A 12,465-nucleotide genomic window follows, 5' to 3' on the forward strand; every position below is an offset into this window, starting at 1 on the left:
AATTACTGTTACACAATGGAAGTAAGGAAGAATTTGTTTGGAATACAGGAGACCTCTTATGTGATTAATGCAATGGAAAGCAGAACAACCCAATCCAGGCAGAATTATAAATGTCCCAGATCCTTTAGGAATAAAGGTGTGGATCACCCTGCCAGGTAATAAACCATGAACAGCTAATGTGCTTGTTGTCGGCAAAGGGAACACAGAATGTGTAGTAGAAGAAATTAGATATAAATACCAGCCACAACCCCATGTGATCAGTTATAGAATTGAGGACTGTAATTGTCGTGAGTGTTTCCTTTCTGTTTGGTTAACAACCTGATCTAATTTTGATTCTGTTTGGTCTAACAACCTGACACCACGGTAACCTTTGTGTGTGTGTGTGTGTGTGTGTGTGTGTGTGTGTGTGTGTGTGTATGGCAAATGTCTTTGTTCATTTTCTCTTTTATTCCCTTGTCTTATACAATAAGATGTATTGACTTTAACTGACTATTAAAGTATTGTTAATTTTGCATCAGAGTATTTAAGATACTGACTATCACGGAGAAAAGTAAACATCATTCAAGTACTTCACCTCCTCTTCTGGGAAAGCTTCTATGCATTTTATTTGTAGGGAAGATATTTATTTTACATTAGGCAGAATGACGTATTTAGAATAAGAAATACACATTGTTGTTGTCATTTTGTTTGGAGATTTAAATATGGTTTAAGGAGATGCATATGGGTGCCAGTGTGCCGAGGGGTGGACTTACAATGATAGTAGTCCAATCATACTCTTATTTATTTTTTGAAGTACAATTAAATTATTACTGTAATGCTGTCGTAGGTAGGGGAGTGGGATGAGAGTCGAAAAATTACCTATTCGGCGTATTTGGATAATGGATAAACTAGAAGCCCAATTCTCATTATTATGCAGGTAATACCTATGTAACACACAAACCTGTTGTTCTCCCTGAATCTACATTTGAAAAAAAGTTGGAATTTTATTATCAAATAAATTAATTGTCAAAACAGTCTTCATTGCTAACCAATAAGACTTAATTTTTCAGAAAATGTCTGAGTTTGTTTTCTTCCAATTCAAATACGTGTATTAATAGCATCTCCATGTCTGCTTCTCATTTTTAAAATTTAAATGTAAGGTGGAAAATACACAATGCATTACCTTGAGTTTGTTACCTGTCTGAAATAAAGCACCACCACTTTCCGTATTTCTTAACAGTGTTGTATTTATTTTGCTCTCACAAAATGCCACTGACCAGTGAGTTCTTTGAAAATACTTGGGATGTGACGGTAAAGTTCATCAAACAATATTTTTCTATCCCCACCCACACCACAATATATCTGAATTCAGAACATCCCGAGATAAGTCCACACACCAGATTGCTACTGACATTCTTTGTTTAAAGGATGTTTCACTGCTGTGTCAAATTTCCTTTGTTTAGCACCTTAGGAGGTTGTCAGTACAACCTAAGGCACTCAAGCAAGAATTCAGGTATGTTAGTTGGATGCTTTTTTTTTTTTAATTGGAATAAGCATAATTTCAATTTTCAAGTAGACATGTGAAAGCAGAACCTACATGAGATCTAGACCAGAGGGGTGTTCTGACAGGTGAGTTTTAGAGAGCAAATAAGAAAGTGGAGGATCAGATAACTAATGTTCTTAGATGTAGTATCTCTCTGGAACATTTGGAAATTATTTGTTACCTATGGGGCCATGTACCACACATTAAAGGCCACTGGTTTAGCAGGCATTCACTGAACACTGCTGTGTTTAAAAATGGTAGGTTAAACGTTGAGCTGTGGGAGGTTAGAGAGACTTTTTTTTTTTAATCATGTCACATGATTTTTAATTATGCATAAAGATCTATCATATCACCCAGGGACCATTTCACCCACTGCTCTGTTTGGCTGCCAGTCTTTTGTCTCTCTCTTCAGCAATGGTGAGGCGGATACCCTTTCCTCGGGGAAGAGAAATCCATGGTTTGTTGCCCTTGCCAATAACAAAAATATTGGAAAGTCGAGTGGCAAAGCTGTTGCCATTGGCCTCTTTCACATGAACCACATCGAAAGATCCAGGGGGCCTCTCTGTTGGTAATCACACCAATTCTTCCCAGGTTAGCACCCCCAGTCACCATACACAGGTTACCAGTGTCAAACTTGATGAAATCAGTAATCTTGCCAGTTTCCAAATCAATCTGAATGGTGTCATTCACCTTGATGAGGGGATCAGGGTAGCGGATGGTGCGAGCATCATGAGTCACCAGATGAGGGATTCCTTTTGTGCCCACAAAGATTTTTCGTACTTTGCACAATTTGTACTTGGCCTCCTCAGGTGTAATACGATGTACAGCAAAGCAACCCTTGGTGTCATAGATCAGACGGAAATTCTCTCCCGTCTTGTCAATGCTGATGACATCCATGAAACCAGCAGGGTAGGTTATATCAGTTCAGACCTTGCCATCGATCTTAATGAACCGCTGCATGCAAATCTTCTTTACTTCATCTCCTGTCAGGGCATACTTAAGTCTGTTCCTTAGGAAAATGATGAGGGGAAGACACTCTCTCAACTTGTGAGGACCGGTGGATGGACGAGGAGCAAACACACCAGTCAATTTATCCAGCATCCAATGCTTTGGGGCTGCCACCCACTTCAGATGCTTCTTGGGACCACGAGCCATGGCTGCATTAGGCAAGGAAAGAGCTAGAGAGACTTCCAAGCTATAGTCTTTGTCCTGTCAGCTTAGATTGTATGCTTCAAGGGAATAAAATCAAGTCACAGTGAATGTTCAGCTTGAGGAAAAAATGCAGACAGCCTTCTGTCAGGTTTCAAGAGGCAACACCAATACCGTACTGTAAAGGAATTCTGCTTGTTTATTTGTTTTATGGTTTTCCTTTTACTGGCTGTATGCATGGTGGCATATCACTATTTAGGTCTTGTGCAAAGTGCAGATATGGCAGCATTTTATGTATTCGAAATTATAAAATCTGACAGTTTCTTCTTTGTGATAATCTGTCCCTTGATATTTTTTATTCCAATATATCTTTTTTATCAAACAATTTTTAAAATATAATTGATAAACAAAAACTGTACATATTTAATATATATAGTTTAATGAGCTTGGACATGTGCATACCCCAATGAAATCATCAACACAATCAAGGTAATAAATATATTCATTAGCTTCAAGGTTTTCTTTTGCCTTTTTGTTTTATGTATTTTATTGTTGTTGTTCTTATTGTAAGATTAGTTAATGTAAAATCTACCCTCTTAATGAATGTTAAGCGCACAACACAGCATTATTAACTATAGGTCCTATGCTGTACAGCAAATCTGTAGAACTTATGTACCTTGTAGAACTGAAATTTTATACTCATTAAACAACTTTCCATTCTCCACTTCCCTTAGTTTCTGATAGCCCCCACCACTCGATTCTTATATCCAATAAGTGACTGTTTCACTCTACAACAATGAGAAACCAGCTGTGTACGGCAAAAGTGTGTTGCACGTTTCCTTTTTGTACAGCCCTGTGCTAGGTCCTGAGTCTACTGAAGGGTAGAAGGCTTAGACACAAGAACATGATCAATTCAATTATAGTAGCACACACAATAATTACCACAAACATTCTGAGCTTTGAAGCCTGAGACCATCACAAAGCCTATTACAAGGAGGTGAAAATTAAACTGAGGAAACACATAATTTAAATAAGCAGATAAAACTTAGACAAACACTCTAGGAAGAAGGCCCTTTTTATGCCTGTGAGATACAATAGTGGTAAAGTATAGAAACTCAAAAAGGAAAAGAATAGTCTGTAGATACCCAACAATAATTGGAACAGAGGAATTAGTGCAGGTTTGGATGTTGACTTTGCTAAATTGCTCATGTCATGACTTGTGACCTGATGCTTATTTTATATTTAATTAACTTGAGAGACCCCAAATTTGCAAGATTATCTTCATTTGCTACAGATGCCAGAGCTATATGTGTCTTTTGTTTTCTTTGTCTCACTTGAAGGCATTGATAAACGTTCCTATTAAGTATTTGGAAAGTCACCAAAAATATGAGCTTATATATAAAAAGAACACTAATGAATGTTATCGAAAGCAACGGAAAAAATCTCCAAATCTTTCACACTCATCTTTGACATCTTTGACATAGGTTGTGAACATATGTCAAGGGGATTGAATTTCCAGGTGATAAAATATTGGTCGTGTGGGAATAAGTATTTCCTCTGAGTGCCTATAATAAGAAGATACTTCTGGTTCTAAAATATATACTGCCCACAATAAAGTAGAGATTACGAATAATATTTTCTCTTCATTTAGTATCTTTGTTTCCAGACGGTATTATACTTACTTGTTTATATGTGATTCATTTAATCATCAAAAGACACTCTCTCAGTTAGCTATTATCTCAATTTTATTAATGAAGAAGCTAAAATGTTGACAACATAAATAACCTTGTGCATGGCTACTCAGGAAGTCAGTGGTGATATAGCTTATGAACACATTGTAAGGCTCCAAAACCTGTGCTACTTCCATTAGGCTTTGGCTTCTCACAAGTAGACGACCATCACTGATAGCACATAATGCCTTTGGTGAAACTTGGTTGCTCTTCATGAAAGGCCACTGGGCGAGGTTCCTACTTTCTGTTTTTTGATTAATTAAACTTTGAAAGGAACTTCAGAAAAGTGAATGTCTCTTAATAGTTTACATTTTGGTAGAATAGCTAAGAATCAAAGGTTACTGCTTAGGCAAAACTAGACAAAGGTAGGATCTGATGCTTTCACTAGTTTTTTTGTTTGTTTATTATTATTTTTTTTTACAAAGCAGAATTATTTCTGGTCTCAATATGCTCAGAGACACTAGAGGAAGCAAAACAATAGGATTGATGGCCTTACTTTTGGAGACAAATTATGTTCATTGCCTTAAGTGACCATTTTTTGTTATGTTGAATTTAAGTTCTAAGAGTTAATGGGATGTGGTATGAGACATACTTTTTCCTTTTTTTAATTCAAGTATTCCCCTGAGGATTTAGAGGGCTGGAGGCATGCAGCTTGAACAAATAGGCATTCAAATGTGTTTGTTACTATTACAAATATGAGTAAAGAAACGAAGGTCAGTTAATAATAAAAATACTCTTTTTAATAATAAAATACTCGAAATTATATTATTATGGTTTGTTGAAGAAAATAGTCAAACTCTGTAAAATATGTAAAGAGATTTTTTTTGAGCCAAATATCAGTGACCGTGGCCCATGACAAAGCTCTCAGGAGGCCCTGAAAACATGTGCCCAAGGTAGTCAGGGTCCAACTTGGTTTTATACATTTTAGCAATGCATGAGACATCAATCAAATACATTGGTTTCATCCAGAAAGACAGGACAACTCAAAGCGGGGAGGGGGCTGAGGGTATCTTCCAGGATATAGGTGAATTTTAACATTTTCTGGTTGACAATTGATTGAGTTTGTCTAAAGACCTGTGCTCCACAGAAAGGAAATGTTCAGGTTAAGATAAAAGATTGTAGAGACTAAGGGTTCCTTTGAATCTTTTAGTGGCTGCCCTTAGAGACAATAGATGACATATGTATCCTATTCAGATCTTTAAAATGTGCTAGAATCTTAATTAATCTCTTTAGAAATGGGAGGGCCTGGAAGAAAAAGATCTAGCTATGTTAACAGAGATTCTTTACAGATACAAATTTTCCCATGTAAAGGACAGTTTTGCAGGGCCATTTCAAGATAGGGCAAATAAATATGACTTGGGGTAAATTATTTTGACTTTCTTCTTGGTCACATAATGTTATGCCACAGTCACATTGGAAAGTAGGTCATGATATATAGGGCTAAATAAAACCCATCTGATGAGAATTTATGATTTGTAGGGCATGACTCTCTAGACCCCTCAGACAGGAATTTGGGCAAGATAAAAAACATCAGAGTTTAGTTCTCAGCTTAATGTTTACAAATAAGTACTTTGTGACAACCACAAGCTAAAAATGGAGAAAATATTTTTCCTGATACTCTATATCCACAGTCTCTAACTATATTGTGATAGGGTGGAAAGGGGAGATCTATTACTAGTTTTAGGTTTGCTGCTGAAAATTATTTACCAATCAAAAAAAAATACAAATATTATTCCTACCAAGTAAAAACTGACTGCAACTGAAAACTTCAATTATGGAAAACTTCACAACCTATCCATGTAGTACATTTCATTTTTGGGGTAACTGTAATCATTAGTGGGTTTGGAATAAATTTACTGTCAGTACATGGTACAATGCATCATGACAATGGATTTCCTTCTTTTACTGTATGCTTCTAGCAATGGAGTCCACATAGTAGTCCAAAAGACCTAGTGAACCAAATCTCAAGTCAGATGTCACCATTTTATGTGATACAAGAGAATTCAAAAAGTTTGTGGAATAATGGAATTAAAAGATAAAAATAAAAAGGTAAACTCTATTAACTCTATTTCTCAACATAACCTCCATCACGTTGAAGACACTTTTTTCTTGAGATGGAGTCTTGCTCTGTCGCCCAGGTTGGAGTGGAATGGTGCAATCTCGGCTTATTGCAACCTCCGCCTCCCATGTTCAAGTGATTCTTCAGCCTCAGCCTCCCAAGTAGCTGGAATTATAGGTGCCCACCACCATGCCTGGCTAATTTTTGTATTTTTAGTAGAGACAGGGTTTCACCATGTTGGACCAGGCTGGTCTGGAACTCCTGATCTCTGGTAATCAACCCACCTTGGCCTCCCAAAGTGCTGGAATTACAGGCATGAGCCACTGCACCTATCAAGACACTTTTGAAAGCAATAATTCTAGCCATCTAGTCCATTCCTAAAGAACTGAGGTCCTGGAAATGTAACCATGTCAATGCAATCTTGCTTATAATATTAACTGAAGAAACGTGAGTGCCATTTAAAGATATATTAAGGTTAGGAAACAAAAAGAAGTCAGAAGGATCCAAATCAGGATGTTAAGGTGGATGCCTAGTGATTTCCCATCAAAACTTTTGCAAAATTGTCCTTGTTTAGGCCAAGCATGGTGGATCATGCCTATAATCCAAATATTTTAGGAGGCTGAAGTAGGATGATTACTTGAGCCCAGGTGTTCAAGACTACACTGAGAAACACAGAGAGACCCTGTTCCTTTAAACTAAAAAAAAAAAAAACAACAACAACAACAAAAAAAACTCTGGTTTGGTGGCAGGAATGAGTAGGAACATTGTGATGAAAAAGGAATCTGGTGAAGCTTTCTGGGGTGGTTTCTGCAAAGCTTTAGTTAACTTTCTCAAAACACTTTCATAATATGTAGATGTTGCTGGTCTTTGGCCTTCCACAAAGTACTCAAACAAAATTGTTTGACCATCCCCAAAAAAAGCTGTTGCCATGACCTTTGCTCCTGAGTGGTTTTGCTTTGCCTACAACACTTCTACTGCATAGTAACCATTGCTTTGGGTCTGCTTTGTCTTCAGGATTGTACTGGTAAAGCCATATTTCATCTTTTTTACAATCTTTGAAGAAATGCTTCAGAATCTTGATCCCAGTTTGTTGAATCTGACTGGCAGACTCTGGCCAAACAGATGTATGAAAACACCAGATTTTTTTGCCTGGTCATGCAGCTAGACAGTTTGTGGCTTACTGATCCTGAGGGGAGTGCTTAGGCTCCAATAAGCCAGTGACCCTCATATTTAATTAGTACAGGTTTAATGACAACGGTCCTGAGTAAACACCATTTGTGGGTAATTAACATTGCTGACACCCTCACACACAGTAGAGAGCAGTTTTGTCCACAGATGATCAAAGGTTGGTTTCCAGGGAAATAAGCAAACAAGCTATTCAGATAAACTCCTTTACATTCTCTTGTAACCTGCCTTTTGCCGTAGCACCAAGATAAGAGAATTAGGCTGCCTTCAACCATAATTTTCTCCTGAGGCTTTTGCAAAATGTTCCAGTCTTCCAAGAAGGTTTGTGTCTATTTTATAATTTCTCCCACCACCCTGACTGATCTCCTAGATCACTTGTTTAAAATCTCCACTGAAAACTCTACTCTGGTTTGGAACTGATTTGAGTGTGATGGTTCTGGCCCACATTGAGTGGAAAGTTTGTTCCGTTTTTTTCAGTCAGAATTGCATAAGCTGAACCAATTGAGATGCTTATGAAGTTGAGTATTGTTTCTGCTGTTAATCATCAGTCCTATTCAGTTAGAGCATGAGCAACATTAACTTTCCTAGCAAATTTTTGTGGAGGGTCTGCTACTGTAGGCTTCATCTTTGACATTGCCTTGTCCCATCTTTAAACAAGTTATCCATTTGTAAACTGCTATTTTTTTGAACTATTATCCCTATAAAATTTTCATAAAACATCAATAATTTTACCATTCTTATCCCTAAGTTTCAACGTAAGTTTGTTTATTCTTGCTTGAATTTTAGCAAAATTCACATTCCTTTGATAGCTCTTTTCTAACTAATATCTTACACTTCTTGGTACCTCAAACTGGATCCTGTTAAGACATGTAACAAGTTAGAAAAGGTTTATTTTGATGCAAAACATAATTGAAATCCATGCATAGTTTTTTCATCATATGCGTTGCTCATAAACTTTTTGAAGAGACATCGTTCAGCTAACACTTTGAATATATTTTGTGGCAAAGTACTTACAAATTAAGAGAAAATATCAATTTGCATCCTAAAAAATCAAATTTATCTTTTGGATCTTTTGCACTTGTCAAAGAAGAATTTCAGCTAGCTAAGAAAATTGGCTTCTATTATAATATATGATGTTTCAGCTATGTTAGATAAGACATCTAGATTTATTGATATGTTAAAACAAGACACTGATGTTTCCCTCATTACTTCAAATGGAAAATGAAAGACAGAAAATTGAACAATCTTATGGTCTTTCCCAATGCTCATTGGTTGACTTTTGGATGAATTTTTCAAAGATTTACTGTACCATTAACTTTCATTCAAGATTTTAATAAAACAAAAAGAATACTCTCCAAATATTTAATAATTCTGTCTTTTACATTTTCTCACTGATAATATGCCACATATTGATGAGCTAAACTGAAGCTTCAATAAAGACAAAGCTTTTGACCAAGCTAAAAAGGTGGAAAATTTTATATGAAAACTGAACCTTTTCATAATGTATATCAAGAACAATGGAATCACACATTTTCCTATTATGAATCAAATGTGGAAGGTATTTATTATAATTGACATCCCAGAAACTGTGAGCAGATTGGTAATATGGATATGAATACTAAAGGAAAATGCTTTTTGGTGCCTGTTTTAATTATTAGAAAATATTTAAGTATGTCTGGGATTATGTAAATATATAAATCTAATTTTTCAATGGTAAATTGTACAAAATCTAAATGAAGACCAAGAATTCCTGAGGAAAATGGGCACCCAATTTGAGTTAGCTATCAGGGTAATATGTATACTAGACTTTGGAATCTTAGTGCAAAAAATGTAAAACTTGTCATAAATATTTTCTATTGAGTACATCTTGATATAACAACATGTTATATATATTGGGTTAGATTAAATGTATTTTTAAAAATTGGATTATTCTTTTTCTAATTTGACTTTTTATTTGAGATAACTGTAGATGCACACAAGCAGTACGAAATAATACTGAACGATTTCATGTACACTTTACCTAATTTTCCACAATAGTAACATCTTGCAAAATTATAGTACAATATCACAACTAGAATATTGATATTGATAAAGTCAGAAAGCAGAACACTTTCATCCTTCTTTATAGAAACATCTACTCCCGAGTTCTTAATTCTTTTCCATTGATCTATGTGCTCATTTCTCCACAATTAACCACACACACTTGATTATGTAGCTATATTATGTCTTAAAATCTTCCCTTCTGATTTATATATGTTTTATTGCATTATTGCACTAGCTGGACCTCCTACTACTGTTTGACTAAAATAGTGGGAGTAAATGTCCTTGCCTTGTTTTCAGTCTTAGCGGGGAAAGTATTAAGTCTTTCACTATGAAGTTTAATGTTAGCTGCAGGTTTTTCATAGATGTCTCCTATCATGCTGGGGAAGTTCCCATGTATTCCTATATTTCTGAAGGTTTTCTTTAAAATGAATATTAAACTGTGCCAAATGAGTTTTCCATGTCAAATAATATGATCCAGTGATTTTCTTTTTACTAGACTGCTAATATGGTGGATTACATTGACTGATTTTCAAATATTGATTCATCCTTGCATTCCTGGAACAAATCCCATTTGGCATGGAGAATAATTATTTTTTGTATTGCTAAATTGCATTTGCTAGTATTTTGCTATGGACTTTTCCATCTATAATCATGAAAGATATTGGTCTATAATTTTCGTTGGTGCAGTGTTTAGCTTGTTTTTATATCATAGTGATATTACTTTCATAAAATATATTAGAACATGTTCTGTCTTCTATGCAACATATTATGTAGAATTGGTGTCAGTTTCTTTTCAATGTTTGGTAGAATTTTCCAACAAAAATATCTGAACTTAGATATATTTCATGTTCGACTTTTTTGAATTTTAAATTTAATTCTTTTAATAGTTTTAGAACAATTTAAATGATCTATTTTATGTCAGTGAGTTTGGGTAGTTTGCATTTTTTTGGGAAATGGTGTGCAGTTTTCTCTAAGTTGTCAATTGCATATACAAAGAATTATATGTAGGATTCCCTCATATATTTAGATGTCTCTAGAATCAATAGTGATCTTCCCTATTCCATTTCTTATATTGGTAATTTATGTCTTCCTTTTTTATTTCTTTCTTAGTCTTGCTAGAAATTTGCCAATTGTATTGCAATTTTCAAGGACCAGTTCTTAGTTTCATTGATTTTCACTATAATTTTTGTTTCAATTTTATTGATTTCTACTGTAATCTTTACTTTCCTTATGTTTCCCTTGTTTTTTTGTTTTGTTTTGTTTTTTGTTTTTGTTTGTTTTGTGGTGGCAGCTTACATTAATGATTTGAGATTTTAATTATTTTTTAAGTTATGCCTTTAGTGCTATGAATTTATCATCTGCATTTATTTCACTATGATCTACTCACTTTTTGTTTTTCTCTACTCTTTTTTTAATCAATAGAAAGTTCCAATACTCCCTCTCTCACTCCACACGTTTCCCCTATTATTAACATTTTACATTAGTGAAATGCACTTGTCACGACTGACAAGCTAACATTGACACATGATTATAACTCAAAGTTCACAAAGTTCCCATTAAGGTTCACTCTTGATGTTGAACAGTTTTAAGATTTTTACAAATAAGTGATGTCGTGTATGTAGCATTACAATATTATTCAGAAAAGTTTCACTGACCTAAAAATCTTTGTACTCTATCTATTCTTCCCTCCTTTTCCTGCAAGTCTAGAACCCATTGATATTTTTACAGTCTTCACAGTTTTTCCTTTTCTAGAATGTCAAATTATTGGAATCATCCAGTATATAGATTTTCATATTGGCTTCTTTTCCTTAGTAATGTGCATTTAAAATATCTCCATGGCTGTGACTTGATAGCCTGTTTATTTTTCCTGCTGAATAATATTTTATTGCATATATGGTACCAGTTTATTTATTCTGTCACTTATTGAGGTACATCTTGATCGTTTTCAATCTTGACAACTATGAATAAAACTTCTATAAACATCCAAGTGCTGGTTTTTGTGTGAAGATAAGTTTTAATCACATTTGTGTAAATAACAAGAAGTACGAGTGTTGAATCATATGGTAAAATTAAATTTAAAGTGAGTATAGATATTGCTGGATTAATATCAATCATTTTTGTATCTGTTTTCTGTTTGTTCCTTTTGTTCATTTTTTCCTTGTTGTGTTCCGCTTCTTTGCTTTTTCTGATTCTAATTGAGTATTTTATGATTCCATTTTTCCCACATTTTAACATATAAATTATACTTTTTAAAAGTTTTTACGTGTTGCAGTAGAGTTTGCATTATACTAGTCAAAGTCCACTTTCAAATAACTGCATACTGCTTCAAGTGTAGTGTGAGTACGTTATGACAGAATATTATCAATTTCATCCTGCTGTCTTTTATAACATTGTTGTCCTTCATTTCTCTCACCCATATGGTAAAATCACCCAATATATTCTTGCTATTATTTTGAATATACTGTTATCTATTAAGATCAGTAAGACAAAAAAATGAAAAGTTTTATCTCCATTTATTCTTCATCTAATGCTCTGCCTTTCTTTATGTGCATCTGAGTTTCTGACCTCTATTATTTCCCTTCTCTCTGAAGAACTTCTTTTGATATTTCTTCCAAGTCAGGTCTACTAGTGGCAAATTCCCTACTATTGTTTGATAAAGTCTTCATTTCATTTTCATTGTCAAAGATTAAGTTCACTGGATAAAGAATGCTTGGTTGATGGGGTTTTTCTTTCATGACTTTAAATATTTTCCTCTTCTCTCTAATTGCTTGAATGAT

General features: G+C 34.6%; 1 pseudogene across 1 annotated transcript; it reads right to left on the minus strand.

Annotated features, from left to right (window-relative positions):
* Positions 1–1,816: 1,816 nt before the first annotated feature.
* LOC116535276 lies at positions 1,817–2,694 on the minus strand (annotated as a pseudogene). The gene has a single exon (XR_004262130.1). The product of XR_004262130.1 is annotated as a 40S ribosomal protein S4, X isoform-like (transcript).
* Between the last annotated feature and the right edge of the window lie 9,771 nt (positions 2,695–12,465).

Source organism: Sapajus apella, unplaced genomic scaffold (genome assembly GCF_009761245.1).
Source record: "Sapajus apella isolate SASKATOON/1434 unplaced genomic scaffold, GSC_monkey_1.0 scaffold93, whole genome shotgun sequence".
NCBI lineage: Eukaryota > Metazoa > Chordata > Mammalia > Primates > Cebidae > Sapajus > Sapajus apella.